The sequence below is a fragment of the Canis aureus genome, chromosome 19 (genome assembly GCF_053574225.1).
Source record: "Canis aureus isolate CA01 chromosome 19, VMU_Caureus_v.1.0, whole genome shotgun sequence".
In the NCBI taxonomy this organism is placed as follows: domain Eukaryota; kingdom Metazoa; phylum Chordata; class Mammalia; order Carnivora; family Canidae; genus Canis; species Canis aureus.
In genome coordinates, this window is record NC_135629.1 from 2,664,207 (window position 1) to 2,681,310 (window position 17,104).

Consider the following 17,104-nt stretch of genomic DNA (forward strand, 5'->3'; position numbering starts at 1 on the left):
CAGAGAAGTCTATTCATAGTGTGGGTTTACACCTGCGACAGCGAACGCCGGCCTGACCTGGAAGACATCCCCGGGAGGATAACAGGTGTCAGGACTTTAAGTCCCTTTAAGTACTTTAAGTCCCATTTATAATAAAATAATAATAGTTGTAGTAGTAGGAATGAGAATAATATATGTTAACATATGCACAAAGCCAGGAGGGATGGACACCAGCCCAGGCTCCCCCCCGCAGGGGAGGGTCGCTACTGTCAACACCATGCCTCTCTGCTGATTGGAATCATTACAGTGAGCACATACGACAATTTTAATAAGAAGCACAAGAAAGAATTGTTAAGCACCTGATTTTTTAATGCTTCATTTGCAAACAATTTTAGATTTACCCAAGAATCACAAAGATGAAATAGAGGTCCCGAACCTCCTCCCTGCAGCTCCTCCCACCATGAGTGAGGGCACCACTAACCACAGTGGATTTATCAGGACTACAACACGCACATCGGTCAATAGCACTAACTAAAGTTCAGACTTTCCCAGCTTCCCCACTAACATCCAGTCCAGACTCTATAACACACGTGGTCATCCTGTCTTCCAGTGTCCCTGGTCTGGGACAGCTCTTCTGGCCTGCTTTGTCTTTCACGACCTTGATCCTTCAGAAGCACACCGCCCAGTGACTCTGCAGGATGTCTGTGGCTTTCTCACGATCACTCCGGAGCTGTGGGTTTGGAGGGAGAAGACCACAGAGGTGGACACCCCTCTCATCACATCACATCAGGGGGTACCTGCTACCCATATGGCTGATGTTGCAGGTGATGTTGACCTTGAGCACTGGTGGAGGTGGTAACTGCCAGGATCCTCCACTGTCCAGCGGTAGCTGGTTCTCCAGCAGTGAGAAGTTTCACAGAGGGGGGAGGGATCCGGAGCGGGGAGAGCAATAGGGTGGGCAGGTCACCGGTGACCTTGACTGTGGGCTTGGACCTTCTCTCAGAGGGAAAAGGAGTCTGAGCTGTGCTGGGCAGAGATACAGCAGGGTCAGCTCTGACGGTGCCTGTGTGCAGAGCAGGCCTGGAGGCCAGGGGAGATGCAGGGGGCAGTGGGGGTGGCCAGAGAAGCGATGTGCAGGAGACAGGGGTGGCGCTAGGGAGAAGAGGAGAAAAGTGAAGAGCCAGGGAGGAGTAAGACGAGGAGCCTCAGGGAGTGGTGCTTCTCTTGCCGGAATGAGCAGAAAGTCTCAGAAGTTGCTCTCCTGGAGCCATCACCTGCCCTCCCCACCCACCCACTGCCTACAAGTGCCCGGTGGGCTCCCCCGTGTTGTGGGCCTGGCAATCCCCATGCGGGGATTCAGGGAAGTAAGGACCTGGCCCCAGTGATGCAGGCGGTCAGGGCGGGCCGGGCCTGGGGTCGTGGGGGAGCCTTCTCCTCCACCGCAGCCACCTGAGGTGGACAGGCTACCCTCCCCCTCACCCCAGGGCCTCAGGCCCTTGGGCGTCCCCGCCACTTCAAAACCAGCCCAGAGAAGTCTGCTGGCCCCAGTGTGGAGCGGATGCGGGCAGCACGTTCCGTCTGAGTTATCATTTGTTGTGTGAACAAACTGCTCCAAACTTAGTAGCATAAAGCAGTGATCATTTGATTCCACTCTCAGAGTCTAGGGGGTCAGGAAGTGTGCCAGAGCCCAGCGCGGGGGGCGGGGGGCTGCTTCTGCTACAGGAGTCAGAGACCACAGCTGGGAAGATTGAAGGCTAATGGTGACTCAAACCACTGGGGGCTGGAATCATCTGGAGTCTGCCTCAGCCTTGAGCCTGGCACCTGGGCTGAGGCGACTTGAAGGCTAGGCTGTGGACCAGGGGGCAGGCACCGGTGGCCCCCCACAGCGTGGTAGCAGGTTCCCAGGGGGAGCATCCTGAGGGGTAGCAGTCCAAGAATCCAGGTGGAATCTTCAGACTTGTCCTTCCACTCACCATGTTCTACAGATGGTAAGGGAGTCCTAAGGCCAGCCTGGACTCAAGGTCAAGGGCACGGGGACAGCAGCGGGGCCAAGAGCTTGTGGGATGGGGGGTTAGGGGGTGTTATGGGACTACCTTTGGAAAGGAGACCAGCCCCTACGTCTTTCAGCCCCCGTGTCTGCGTGAGCCTGGGCTCCCAGGGTCACCGTCCCCATCCCGCCACCACGGCACAGTGTCAGCCCAATCCATTCCACCCTCAGTTTCCACACTCAACACCCCCTTCCTCAAAGCAACTTGAAGGCCAGAGCTTGCTCCTGGCTGGGTTTCCGCGTTTGACTGGGGCCGCACAAAATCCCCCACCCTCAGCCGGTGAATTTGTGTCAGACAGCCCTGCATTCGGGTTTCACTCCCACCCCTGACCTGCCTCACCACCTTGACTAAATGGGTTCTTCTCTCCAGGTCTCAGACACTCTGGTCCCAGGCCCTGGGGCTGGGCAGTGGTCAGGGCCTCCTTGCACTTTGCACACCCACCCTAGTCTGGTTCACACAGTCTCCTCCGTCTGTGCACCTCCTTGAGCCTCCCTGTCCTGCAGCTGGAACCAGGGGGCTGCCGGGCAGACCCAGCACCGAGGGAAGTTTACAGCCTACCCCACCCCGGAGCCCAAGCCTGCCTGTGACTGGGGCCTGCCTCGATGGTGTGCCTGACATCCCAGCTTCCCCAAGCTGCCCAGAGGCAGGGTGTCCATCCTGACAAGAGTCTGGAGGCTGGCGTGGATACTGCTGGCTCCTCATCCACCCATCCTGAGGCAAATACTCCTGCAGCAGGTGTCAGGGATGCTGGGAGCCCACATCCCGGGGCAGAAGACTGACCACAGATACAAGCAAACCAGCACACAAATGCCAGGCAACAACGAGCACAAGACCCTGGCAGGCAGTGAAGACAGGCACCACCGCAGGTCAGCAGTGGGAAGAGGACCCTGAAATGGAAAAGAGCACGCAGGGGCTTAATTAGAGGGGGCTCCGGCAGATGAAGTCTTAGTGCCTCCCGTACAGCGACCATTTGTTTCTCACAGCTCAGAAGGCTGGAAGTCCAAGGTCAGGGTGTCAGCAGACTCAGTGTCTGGTTCCTGGAGGATCCTCCTCTGGCTGTGTCTCAGGGGGCTCCCTGGGGTCCTTTTACAGAGCCTGGAATCCCATTCCTGAGGCTCCACCCTCCATGACAAAATCACCTCCCAAAGGCCCCTCCCCCAAATACCATCACACTGCCTGTTGGGGTTAAATGCATGAATTTCCACACAGAAAGAAAGAGGGGGAGGAGGCAACACTGGGCAGGGGGAGGCAGGCTGTGAAATAGTGGCTCAGAAGCCCACCCAGCCCTGCGGGAGCCTCCGCAGCCAGACAGTCCTCTAGAGCTGCCCGCGTTGGCAGGAGCCCCCACATCAATCACTTACAGGGAGGACGGTGGCCTGGGGGGGCAGGTGTCTGCACCTGAGGGCAAAAGGCTCTCATGCCCAAAGCCGCAGGCTGAGGAGCCTGCCACAACATCCCTCATGGGTGCTGTTTTAACCAGGAAAGCCTCTGTGATGGCTAATTTCATGTGTCAACTGGACTAGCCCATGCTAGACAGTTTTTGGTCAAATATCAGTGCAGATGTTGCTGTGAAGGTGTTTATTAGATGGGATTAACACTGAGGCCAATACGCTTTGAGTATAGTAGATGCTCCTCCAGAATGGGGTGGGCCGCATCCAATCAGTCAAAGGTCTGAATTCTGTCGGCAGGCTGCCTTCGGACCAAGGCTTGCAACATCAACCCTTCCCGGACTCTCTGGCCTGCTGGCCGGCCCGAAAGATTCCAGACTTTGCCAACTCCCACAATCACATGAGCCAATTCTGTGAACTAAGGCTATCTCTAGCTCTCTCTTTGCACACACACATGCTCATGGTGGCAGGACAGCAAGAAGGGCCTGGATGGTGAGGAAAGTGTGAGCGATCACCAGGGCACAGCGGCACAGACCAGCTGCATTTGGGAGGGAAGGGATGCTTCCTCTGGCCACCTGGTGGAGGACAGACTGTGGGGGCCCAGGGCCAGGCAAGGGGGCCGGTGACGAGGTGGTCACTGCCATCCAGGGGGATAGCACTAGGGGGATAGTGGTGGAGCGAGTGGGCATGGCCACTCTAAATGAGTCTGGAGGCAGAATCGAAGGCCCCCCAAGTGGCCTGGCTCTGTGCTTGGAGGGGCTGAGAGGGCTCAAGAGGGAATGAGGATGTGGTCAGGGCCCCGTTCCAGACCCCATACATATCCAGGATGTTTGGTTTCAGCCTGTGTCTCACAGCAGGCTCCAGGAGGGCAGGGGATGGGGCATTTACCAATCCTGAGTATTACTGCGCCCATGGGGCTGGAGACATCTTTGTGAAGTGAGTGGATGAGCAGCCTCTGTCTCCACCTGCACACTAGTGCCAGCAGGGCTGGTGTCCGGGCGTGGCTCAGGGCTCGGTGTGGCCACCTGCCCAGCCCAGGCCTCGGGGAGCCCTGCCTGCTTGGAAGGCTGTGCCGGGCCCCAAGAGCACAGCTCTCCCTCACAGTGCTCACACGAGTTGAGGAGATAAGGCACAAAATAATTAGTGAGCAGAGTGTATAATTAAGTGCTAAATTGTGTGTTTCAGACGCTCTGAACTGTGGGAGTGCTAGGTGGAGGGAGTCGTGCCAGGCTGGAGTGGCTGGGGGAGGCGGCTTGTGGAAGAGGGGTGGCCACACAGGAGCAGGGCGATGTGCAGACAGGCCCTCACCCCTCCAAGAGCAGTGGGGACTGGGGCAACAGGGTCCCAGGGTTCTGCTGGGTGAGCCCATAAAATGGGCTGTCAGGATACCCAACAAGATAGTCTGTGTACAGATGCCAGCCCAGGGCTGGGGCACCGGGAATGTCCACAGACAAACAGTCAAGCTACCACACAGACAGTCGGATGGTCAGACAGTGAGACACACGGGCAGACAGATAAGCAAGACATATCCAAATAGACAAACAACTGAATTCAAGTCTCCCCACTCCTGGTCCGGAGCAGGTCCTACCCCCCTCATCCGGGCTTGAGAGGCAGGAAGTCTGGGGCTGCTGGTGGCACAGGGCCTGCCCGAGTGTCGAGGGACCCTGAGCGGCAGGATGCCCTTGCTGATGCCTTCAGAAGCCGTGAGCTCTGGACAGCAGCTCTCCAGGGCTGGCTGCACATCTTGGAGGGCCAGGGGCCAGGAGTCCAGAGTCTTTCAAAAGGGCCCAAGCAAACAATAGTCACAACTGGGGCAGAGACAGGCCCGGCCCAGAAGGAAGAGGGGGAGGCAGGGGCAGTGAGGGTCACCTCCGCGGGCCGTCAGGCCAGGCACAGGAATAGGGCAGCGTGTGCCTAGCATGGCCAGAGCCCTGCAGCAGCAGGAGGCTCCCTCTTGGCAGCACTGTGTTTGCAGCCTGGCTTAGCGTGCCACCACCTGTTAAACAAATATTGTGACGAGCCCGCTCCATGCACTCAGGGACAGTGGTGACACTTGGCTGTCACCAGGGGTGGCCTGTAATGAGGGCACTGGATGCCACAGCAGAGCCTCTCCTTCCAACACAGAGGCAAAGCGCTCTTCCTGAACAAACACTGGGCTTGGCCGCAGCCAAAATGAGATGCACCACACACCCTGGAAGAGGCGCGCACTCAGGGTCATGGCCACGCGCGGGCACCAGCCTTCACACACGTAGGCAGGAAGGAGGCAGAATCCACATATCCGTATCTATATATCCATCCGGCAGATATTTATGGAGCACCTATTGTGTGGATCCCTACTGGGATACAGTAGGAAACAAAGCAACCAAAAGCCCCATCTTCATGGAATTTATATCCTAATCAGGGATGGTGACAATAAACAAAAATATAAAACACCTAGGGGCAAAAATGATCTAAGAAGAAAAACCACAAGGTAAATTTGGGAATAGAGTGTGACAGTGAGTGGTCAGGAGAGGCACCTGTTAAGACTGGGGTGGAGACTCAACAGAAGTGATAGAGCCAAGTGGGAATCGCAGGGAATAGCATCCAAGCTTTAGGAGTAGCACATGCAAAGGCCCTGGGGCAAGGCTGTGCTTAGCAAGTTCTGGGACTGACCTGTAAGAAATGCGTATGACTGAAGCAGAGTGAGGGCTGAGGACAGGTAATTCCCGAGGCCCGAGAGGTACTGAGGCAGACTGTGTGGGTTTTCCCTCTGAGGAAGGTGGCAGCATGGATAGTGTGGATCTGGGTTCAGTCTTAACAAGATCTCCCTGGGTGCCACAGGGAGCCAGAGCAGAAGCAGGGAGGTGGTTTCGACAGTCCAGGAGGGAGGGAGTGGGGTGCTTCGGACCAGAGTGGTAGCAGGGGGCAGTGGGGACAGAGGTCAGGTTCTGTGAGTATTTGCAAGGCAGGGTGGCAGGATTTCCTCAGAGGCCAGATGCGGGCACGAGGGGAGCCCACTGCATCACAGGCTTCCCAAACAGTGCTGAACGGCCCCATTCAAACTGTTACTTTCCTCTTATTTTTGGCAGGGAGGGAGCAAGGGAGAGGACAAAGATGTTCACCGCAGCATTAATTATAGCAGGAAATTTGGTTATAAGATATTGGTCTTAATGATGGGATAAGAAATAAACTAGCTCAGCCCTACAACTGAGGACTGCGCAGCCCTGAAGTTCAGGTCTTTGGAGGGTTTCCAATCCACCCAGCCTGGCCATGGGGCCCTGAGGCCCTGAGACGAAACAGAAGCCCCCCCGGCGGTGACACGAGTCCCCTGGAGCACCCCCCATTATTTAGATGGCGGCAGGTGCCCGCCGAGTAGCACCACCTGCCCAGTCCTAAAGGGAAGGGTGCAGCATGGTGGGGGGGCAGAGGGGAGGAGTGGGTGCCTGGCCACCAGGCTGCAGCACCTGAGAGGCTTTGACCATCTCTCTAGCTGACCATGTGACTTGGTCCTGAGGCCTCTGGCAGCCACTAAAGGACAGAGACATCGCCCCCTGGCAGCCCCGTGCAAGGAGACTGGTGGGGAAGGGGGCCCTGGCCTGAGCCAGGGCAGGAGGAGACTGGTCTGTGGCACACTCCCCCAAGGGGACAGCGTTCCCTGTGCCTGGCCCCTCAGGCCCCCAGCAGAGCCCTATCCTGCCCTTTCCTGCTGAACCTGCCCCTGCCCCTCCCTTCACTCAGCCCTGTTCCCGGCCTCACTGTGTGCCCACAGGCGAGTCCCCTGCCCTCTCTGGGCCTCTGGGAAAGGCCGGGACCGCAGGGTCTATGAGCCCAAGGACGCACAACCTTGCGCCAGCCACTCCTTAATGCACACTTCTCGCAGAGCCCAGCGACACTGGGTCAGGACAGGCCTGTACCTTCGGGAAAGCCATGTCTTTGATGGCGGGGCAAGTGAGTGGCCAATTTCAGCATCTTTACCCAAAGCCGCCAGATGGACCTCAGTTGCTGGGGAAGGCTGGACAGGCTGCTAACCCGGCCAGCTGCCACACTGGCACTCGGGGGCTCTCCACTAACGGGCTCCCTGCGGAAGAACAGCCACCATCCGCAGCCAACCCGTCCATTCATCTCCATTCATTCATTCACTGAGAACCTACAATGTGGATTAGGGTGCTGAACTCCGTTCTGGGGACTCTGGGGTGCGCGAGATAAAGCACTGCACAGATGGTGCTCACACACCGCTGGGGGAGACGCACAATGGTGCACAGGAAGAGCTCCAGTGCAATGTGTGGCAGGAAGAGAGTTAAGCAGGTGCAAAACCATGTTGGATGGTGGGGGGGGGGTTGCCTCCCTGAGGAGGTGACATTTAAGCTGAGCCCTGAATGCCCAGATGGAGCCACAGTGTCAGGGGACAGGACTCTAGGCAGAGGGAACTCCAGGTGTCAAGGCCAAAGAACCCACTCCAAGCGAGGGGCTTTCCCAGGGCCAGCAAGGAGGCCGTGTAGCTGAACCGAGTGGGCGTGAAAAGGAGCAGGAGGAGAGGAGGTCACAGATGGCAGCAGGTCTGCAGCAGGTAGGAAGAATCTGGACTTTCTGCCGAATGCACTGGGAGTCATGGAGGGTAGATGAGGACAGAAACATCCCCAGTGTGGCTGTGAGTCGTTCCTCTGCTGTGGTGCCACCCACCCATGGACAGCCCTTGCCTCCAACCCCTTCCACGCCCACTGGCCCACACTGTTCCCTACAAGAAGGTATGGTCGTGCCCATTTAACAGATCAGGAAACTGAGGCTCAGGATGCTGGTTACTGAACCAAAGTGATAAGGATCAGAACTTGATATTAGCAGGGACTCAGAGTCCAGCCACTCCAGCTGAATCCAGCCCAGAGAGGTAACTGCGTTTTTCTTGCAGTTTTGTTTTATTTTGTTTTTTAAGATTTTATTTATTTAATCATGAGACACACAGAGAAGCAGAGACACAGGCAGCGGGAGAAGCAGGCTCGATCCCAGGACTCGATCCCAGGACCCTGGGATCACAACCTGAGCCAGAAGCAGACGCTCAACCACTGAGCCGACCCAGGAGCCCTCCCTGCAATTTTTAAAATTTGAATCACTTGCTAACATCGAAGAATTAGAAAATCTCACGTAAAATATATCTTGGCTTTCCAGTGTCTCTTGAGCAGTCAGTCTACAGCAGCACTGCCCCCAGCCTTGCATGAGGTTGACTGTGCCTGCCCCATCAGACGGGGGAGGGGAGACACTCCTGTGTGGCACAGACCCCCTTTCCCAGCTGTATCACACTTGGTCTCAATATGTCTCCCCAGCCCTGCAGCATCTCAAGTTGACACCCTAGTGGCCTCTGGTTGGGCCCACTGGCTCAGCTGATGAGGGGTGAACACACTGGAAATTCTCTAAGGGAATCACCACCACCACCAGCACCACCAGCTCCCCCTTCCCCTGCACTCCCTGATTCTAGGACTAGCACCTTATTTTCCTGCCCCAGGACCAGAGACACCCAACCCCAGCTTGCAAGAAATGGATTCAGAAGCCCTCACAGCCAGAGACCATGGATGGGACTATCCCTCAAAAGGAAACTGAGGCCCGGCAGGGCTGAGGGTCATTCGGTCAATCATTCTCAGTGGTCCATCTGGAAATACAGGGTAAAGAAGTGTATCCTTCAGAGAGTCCTTGGCTCGGAGGCCCAGCCCTGCCTCTGTTCAACTGTGAGACGTGGGCAGCAAGCCTCAGTCTCCCCATCTGTTCACTGAGGGCTTCGTTGTGATGCTCTCCGAGGCCTCCCCTATCTCATGCACCCATTACCTGAGGAGAGAAGCAGCTTGCCTCTCTGGAATCAAACTCGGCCACTTCTGCTTGTTTCCGTGACCTTGGGCAGGTGGCTTGACCTCTCTAAGGCTCAGTTTCTTCATCCATAAAATGGAGCTGTAATTTATGGAGTTATTGGGAGATCCCATCAGATGATTAACACACAATAAGTGCTCGGCAAATATGAGCTGCCCTGCGTGCCCCTCTGCAGGGCTTAGCCCAGGGTCATGGCCACCTGGCCAGAGTCCCAGACTGGCATGGAGGCCAGCTTCCAGAGAAGGCCAGGCCCCGCACTACCCCAGCAGATGTCCAGATGTCTGAGCAGAGGAGTCCCAGGCTGAGATCACCCTTCATTCCTCTGCACCCTCGTCAACACTGAAGAGGTCCAGTGGGGAACCAGACGCTCTTGGTCTTTGCAGGGGGCTGCTCCTGGTACTCGGCTTGAGGGGGGGAGAAGGATGAAACGGGGGCGGCACAGAAGCATCCAGGTGGGAGGCGGGGCTCCTCCGGAGCCGGTGGGCAGGAGAGAGCTTTGAGGAAGACGTGTTAGGATGAGGGGGCGGGCGGCAGCGGGGCAGGCATGGGGGGCGGGGGGCACCGCGAGCGCGAGCGCGGACCGGGCGGCAGGCAGTCCCCGCGCCCAGGTGCTCCGAGGGACCCGGCAGCCCCAAGCCCAGGCGAAGCCAAGCGTCGCGGCTCTATTTGACGGTGACAGGAGCCCCTAGAGTCGAGGCCCGCGGTGGTGCGCCTGCACAGTGAGGCCAGCGGCAGGCTCAGGTCCTACCCGCGGCTCCCGGCGAGGACGTGACGCCAGAGGGAGCCCCCAACCCGCGGGGCAGGGGGGGGGCGGGGCCCCGAGCGGGGTCCGGAGGAGGCGTGGGGCTCCCAGGCAGGCCGCAGGGCGCACCCTGGAGGGGCCTGCGCCGCAGCCCCGGCCCGCCCCGCCCCGCCCCGCCCCGCCCCGCCTGCCCCCGCCCCGCCCCGGCCCGGCCCGCCCCGGCCGGCCGCCCCCCGCCGCCCGCCGCCGCCCAGCGCCTCGTGCCCGGTGCCGCACCGCCCCCTGCTGCCCGCGCCGAGCACCGCGCCAAGGCTGCGCCGCTCCCGGCGGCGCGGGGCTGTGGGACCTGGGCTGCAGGACCCACCTGGGGGCGCGGGGAGGCAGCGCGGGAAGGAGGCTCACCTCAACGCCAGCCCGGCTGCCTTCCCTCGACCTTCGGAGCCGCGAGCCCTGGGTGTCCCTTCGCGGTGACACGCGGCCCAGGTCAGCGGGGCTGCAGGCAGCCCTGACCACGCAGGCCAGCCGGCTGCACAGCAATCCACCTCACTTTCCTCACCTGGAAAGCGATGCCCATCATTCCCCCACCTGGTTTAAAAGCTCACCTCTCAAACCGTTAAATCTCAGCAGTTTGAATCCAGCTAAATTCACCAACAACGTCTAGATCGTTTTAGCTTAAATCCGCCTTATTCATGCATCTCCTTTCAGCTCCGGGATGAAGCAGAAGTGACATTGAACCGTAGGGTCTCCTAACTAAAGAGGATGGTTTTCCCGAAGCAAGGCCCTCCAAAAGCTAAGTTTGTAGCTCCATTAAAGATGTACAAGGACCTTACCTTGGAAGTCAAAAGATAAGTGACACACCAGGAAAAATCTCCGCAATTCCTATCACGAGTCTAATACAGGAGTCAGCAAACGTTTTGTGTAGAAACTCTGTCGAAACTACTCGACTTTGAGGTTGCAGCATGCAAGCAACCATTGACAATGAGTGGGGCTGTGCTCCAGCAGAATTGCATTCACAAGAAATAAGACAGTGGGCCTGAGGTAGCCTATGGGCTGTAGTGCGGCCTAATTTAACCAATATACAAAAAGCTCCTAGAAATCAAGAAAAGACAACCCAATGAAAAGTGTGCAAAGAACATGAATAGACAGTTTAAAGAAAACTCGAAAGGCCTCTCAACATATGGCAAATGCCCAACTTCACACATATAAAAGAAATGGAAGTTTCATTTTTCATCCCTTACCCAAATGGCACTTCAACGGAAATGGTGCCAAGACAGACACCCTGTTGGTGATGCCATGAGAAACAGGTCCATTCGGTGTTGCTGATGAGAGTGCAAAGTGGACACCCCCTTGAGGGGAAGCTGTGTGTTCTCCCATCACGGTTACCCTCTGACCCAGCAGCCCCACTGCTGAGCACGACCCTGCAGGCAGACCCAGGTCCCCTACAATGCCATATTGCCAAGTTACACCCAGTGAGCCATTGCTGCTGTGTTTGGAAACAACACACTCAGGAGCCAGTTACAGAAAGCCTGCACTGGGTGCACAGAGGAATATCACACAGCTGTTAACGGCAGGGAGGAGGCTCCAAGCCTGATATGGAAAGATCTGCACGCTGGCAGACATCAAGGGGAAAAAAGCAAAGTGCAGAACTGTGTTTTAAAGTAAGGTTTTTGTGTAGGAACAGGGTATGGGACTAAGAGCCTATTTGTATGTGTTCGTATTTGTGTAAAGAAACACTGAAAGGGCCCCTAAGAAACCAGTACAAGTGCTCTGTCAGGGGAATGAGTGGTCAGGAGCAGGGAGGAGAGAGAGAATTCACGGTATAGATCATTGACGTTTTTAAACCCCATAAGAATACATTTTGTCGTCAGGAACTTAAAATTCTTAAATCAACGACTATGGCTTTGATGAGAAGTGAGGGAAAGAAGCCAGAAGAGTATATATAGATCGCTACAGTTTGTATAGGAAAATGCATGTTTCCTTATGTCTGAGTATCTGGAAGGACGACCCCTCCCCTCAAAAAGTGCTGGCAGAGATGGCCTCTGGGAGGAGGACAGGGCCAGGGGTGGAAGGGAGACTCACCTGTCATTGTTGATCCTTTTGGGTGGTTGTATTTTTTAACTTTTTTTTTCCACCATATACATGATTTGAAGTTTTCAAATCAAAAGAAAAAGAGATGAAAAAGAAGGCAGATGAGAGCCCATGGGCCGCTAAAATAATACAGCGGCTCCCCAGGCACCGTGTTTGCCATGAGCCACATTCCGTTCCTTTCACTCACCTAGCAAGTGCCCAGGAAACTGAGGCCCAGAGAGGGGAGCGCTGTGCCCTGCATCATGCACAGGTGGGCACATTGCCCATCGAGTCTCTGGAAGACCCATGGGCGCCTGAAGCTGGAAAACAGGGATGTGGTCCCTCAGTGCTCAACACTGAAACTCCCTCTGTAAAATCCTCTCAACTTGCTACCCAGCCTTTGCTTGAATACCTCCCCACACCGGAAGTTCACTACTTTAGAGACAGGGCATTCCATCCATGGCCAGGTGGTTCAGTTAAAAATGCCTTGCTCAGCAGGAGTGTCTCCTTGTCCCTCGCTCTGCCCTCTGAGCCACCTGATTCCTCTGCCAAGGAGTGCCACACGGGCACACAAAGATCAGGGCACCTGGGGCTGTTCTTCAGGCTGAGCAGTCCTGGCTCCCAAGGTTCCCCTTGTTGGGTAATGTAGGTCAGTCCCTTTCCCTCTGTGAAGCAATGTCCATAACACATCCCCTTCTACATGATTGCAGTGGCCTCCACAGGACCAGTGTCCACATGCAGAGAGCCCCCGGCCAGTGTCTCCTGACTCCTCTTTATTCTGTGCTTTAGCCATATTAACCTTTGATCTTGCCCAAATCAGCCAAGACTGGGCATACCTCAGGGCCTTTGCACTTACTGTTGGCTGTATCTGGAAAGCTCTTGTTATGTCTGCATCATCCCAACCTCAATTTCCGAGTAGGACTGTGACCTCCTTGGACAGGCCTTCATTGAGTAGTCTAGCTAACATAGCTCCTGTCCATTCTCTTTCCCATCTTCCTTTTTCACTCTGGAATCATCTTGCTTATTCATTGCTTTGTTTGTAATAGAACATGAGCCCAGTGGACAAGGCCCTTATCTACTGCATTCCCTGCTGGATCCCAGTGCCTAGAACAGTGCCTGGTATATAACAGATGTTTGACACATGAATGAAAGGATGAATGCTGAGGCCTCTCTAGCTCACAGGGACAAGCCAGGAGGGGTTGTGGGCCCACAGGGCTGGAGGTCTAAGTGCCCGTCTCTGGAGTCTGCCCTGAGCAGCCCCCACCCAGGCACCATCATCAGTCTCTGCCCTTTAGCCCCTCTGCTCTCTCATCCACGGCACAGGGCAGAGGGGAGGCCAAGAGGCCACCCTCCCAGAGAAATATCAGGGCTCTAAATTCAATTTAAAACAGTTTAATTGCCTAATTGCTCTGCTCTTCGGTGCAGTTTGTTAACAGAAGCGATTCTGCAGCAGCCAGGCCAGCCTAGCAGAAAATTGGCATTTCAGCCAGAGGGAATTAAAGAGGCAGAGCACTGAACTGCCACTGATCCCAGCCACCCCGAGGCCCCTGCACCACCATCCCCAGCCCTACATGAGGTGTCAGCCACATGCAGGGCTTGGACAAGGGACGGGAGCGCCAGAGCTGAGCCTCTGTACGTGCAGACACGCACGCAGGCCTGAGCAGTGTCTGTGTGTTAGGAAGAGCAGGTGCTCTTGCCAGCATGTTTGGATCTCTCTGCTGTGTGCTTACCTAAGCATGGCTGTGCTTTCTCTTTCTTTATGTTTAAGCCGTGCTTTTAAATAGGAAACACATGCAAATGGTGTTTTAATTCAAGGTGTAAGTGGGTTTGCAGCAACAAGAGCCTCCTTTCCCCCCACCTTGAGCCCAGACCACCAGTTCTTTTCCCAGGCTCAGACTGTTATGCTTCCTGTGGGTCCTTCTAGAGCTATTCTGTTTATATATGCATAAGACTGTTTTTATACAGATGATTACATACCGTAAACATGGCCCCGCTTTTCTCCCTCATTTGCTGTATTTTGGAGACTGTTTCTTATCAGAGCTTATCGAGAGCTTCCTCATATTTGTCATAGTGAATGACTGCCCTGGATGACTTTTGTAAATCCCCTATTGCTGGACATCAAGGTTGTTTCACCCCTATGCTTTATAAGCAACAGTGCTATCTCAGTGCATATACACACCTTGTTTTAGCACATAGGAGGGTACATGGGCTTAGAACTCATATTCCCTTTCCAAACCAGTTGGCTTTTCCCACCACAAAGCCACACTGTCACCCTACAAGAATTGGAAGAGTGTCCCAATCCTATGGACTCAGAAACAACCTCAGTTATGCCCAGACTCTGGTGCATATGGATTCTGACTTCTGGTTCACCCAAATGGGTTCAAAGCATTCAGACCATTCTGCAAGCTGCTTCTTTTTTTCTTCATTCAACAATCAATGACACTCATCTTCCTATGTAAGTAAACAGCTCTGCTTTTTGTTTTGAGGGCTGAATAGCATGCCATTGTGCTCTCCTACTACATCGGATTTAACCACTCCCTTATTGGAATCCAAATTGTTGCCAACTTTTTGTTATTACAAGCTGCACTGCAGGAAAATTCCTTGAAGCTAAGTCCTGGCACACATCCTTTATGCTATCCTTAGGGCAGCTTCCCAGAAATGGAATTTCTAGGTCAGAGGGTGTATACTTTGGGGTGGGGGTGGGGGGCGGACCATGCATTTTAAAACCATTTGAAATGTATTTGTGCGTGTGTGTCTCTGCTGTGTGTTAGTGGGCTCCTGCCGGTAGGTTCATGCAGGTACCCAAGCCAATCTGTTGTGTGGATTTGCATAAATGGGGGTCTAGGCCTACTCAGTGCTGCCCCCCTCTGCCTAATATTTGGGAAAGTATGGGAGTGACTGCTGCCTGTAGAGTGCCATTGGAGGGTCTGTAGACCTCACTCTGATTTCTGAGCTAAGCTAAGCCTCATCTTCTCTGGATCCTCCCAGTCACCAGGGTCAGAAGGCTAACCCAGGCCGGCTTTACATCATGGGTGAGAAGTCTGAATCACCAGGAAGCCCAGGTGGATGCAGGTGTTGAAAGAAGTTCATTCAGCATCAACATCTGTCTCTCTCTCTTTTTTTTAAGATTTTATTTATTCATGAGAGACAGAGAGAGGCAGAGACACAGGCAGAGGGAGAAGCAGGCTCCCACTGGGAAGCCTGATTCAGAATTCGATCCCAGGACCCTGGGATCACAACCAAAAGAAGACGCTCAACTGCTGAGCCATCCGGCGCCCCCACATGTGTCTTGATTCTGGTTTGCTCTATGCCAGCTGCATTCTTGGGTCAGCCTTCACACGCAGAGGCAGAGACAGCCTGCCACCAGCTCCAGGCTTCCAGCTTCTCGCCCATGACCCCAGTTCCTTCTTTTTTTTTCCCTACAGTTCCAGCCAATGGCTTGGATTTGCCTCTGATGGACCAGCTAAGATCACATATCCACCTGAACTTTCATGGCATCCGAGGGACCCTGGTGCCACAGGCCACCTCTGTATCCAAAGCTCGGAGCCAGTTCCCCACCCCAGCCCACCCAGCCCTGCTCCTGAATCCCTGCTCCTGTCTGCTCACCCAGCAGCCAACAACGAAGGGGGTCGGTGCCAAAGACTCTCGCCACTTGCCTCTCCTCTGAAAGAGCTGCCGTCTCAAGGAAGGACTCCAGAAATCCAAAAGGCTTCCAGCCACACAGGAGGAGAGGAGCTGGGGACCAGAAGCAGCTATTTCATGTAGCAGAAGTCACAGGAAACAAGGCTTGACTTGCTTTCCTTTGAAAAGCACTAAATGATTTAGCAGAAGGGGTTACTGGCAAACACTGGACTGTCGCCCTGGTCCGCACTGCTGTTCCTGTTTTCCTGTACTGGCCCCCCCAACCTGAAGGAAGGGCAGCGGTGTCAAGGTGAGACTGAACCATCACCATGGGTGATGCTTTCAACCCCAGGTCTAATCAGGCTGGACTATTTGCACTTCAGCAAACTCCCACTCATCCTGCAAAACCTATCCCAAAGTTACTTCCTCAGGGAAGCCTTCCCTCGCTCCCTCTGGCAAAGTTGGCCCAGAGTGATCTATCTGTGCCCTCTGAGTACCCATCACCTATCAGCGCCCAGGGCTCTGGGTCTGGTCTAGGGTTTCTGACTTCCCCCAGCCTCATATCCCACTGTTCCATGGAAGAGGAGCTTAGAATAAGTGGATATTTTGATCCGCTAGAGGAACAAAAATTGTTTTCATTCATTCATGCATTCATTCACTCAGCCAATATATACTGATCACCTACCAAAGACCAAGCCTGTGCTGGGTGCCCCGGCAGATATCACAATAACCAAATAATACCAAAAATAAATGCAGCATTCTAAGGGATGGTACATGAAGAAGAGATGGCGTAATTCAAGGGCTGAGAACACGGGCTTGGAGCCAGACTGCCTGGGTCTGAATCATGGCTCTATCCCTTACCAGCAGGGTGAGGTGGCCACATCATGAAACCTCTCCAAGCATCAGTTTTATGATCTATAAAATAGGGAGAACCACAGTGCCAGCCCTATTCATCCACTGGCAGGATTAAATAGGTTGCTGGAGAAAAAGTATCTGAGAGAGGTGCATGGTCCATCACAGGAGCTTAAACACATCTGGATGGCAAACTCCTGAGCATACGTAGCGGGGATGCCTACCCTCTTTGATAGGTCAGGGAAAGCCAGTGTTTGCGCAGAGGCTGGAGGATGGGCAGGAATTAACACAGAGGGAGAGTGTCCCGGGGTGGCCATCCCACCTCGCATACATCACAGGTCCCCTAGACAGAAGACATGGGGAGGGCAGCGAGGCAACCTCCAGAGGTGTGGTGGAAAATGGATGACCCTTTCTTTCTATCACAAAGCATGACAAGAGGAATAGGATACAAAGCACTGAAGGCAGATATTCAATATTGGATGTGCACTGAACTTCCAAATAAAGCGTTTCTAAATATGCAAATGATCTGGAGTTGGCTTCTACAGACATGCCTGTTTTCGCACCACTATCAGGTTCCA

The 17,104-nt window shown here is 54.8% G+C and overlaps 1 long non-coding RNA gene across 1 annotated transcript; it reads right to left on the reverse strand.

Annotated features, from left to right (window-relative positions):
- Positions 1-327: 327 nt before the first annotated feature.
- On the reverse strand, positions 328-10,139 carry LOC144289432 (uncharacterized). Its single transcript, XR_013357320.1, has 2 exons — positions 9,206-10,139; positions 328-1,131 (listed from the first exon to the last, which is right to left on the reverse strand). It is a non-coding gene; the product is annotated as an uncharacterized LOC144289432 (long non-coding RNA).
- Between the last annotated feature and the right edge of the window lie 6,965 nt (positions 10,140-17,104).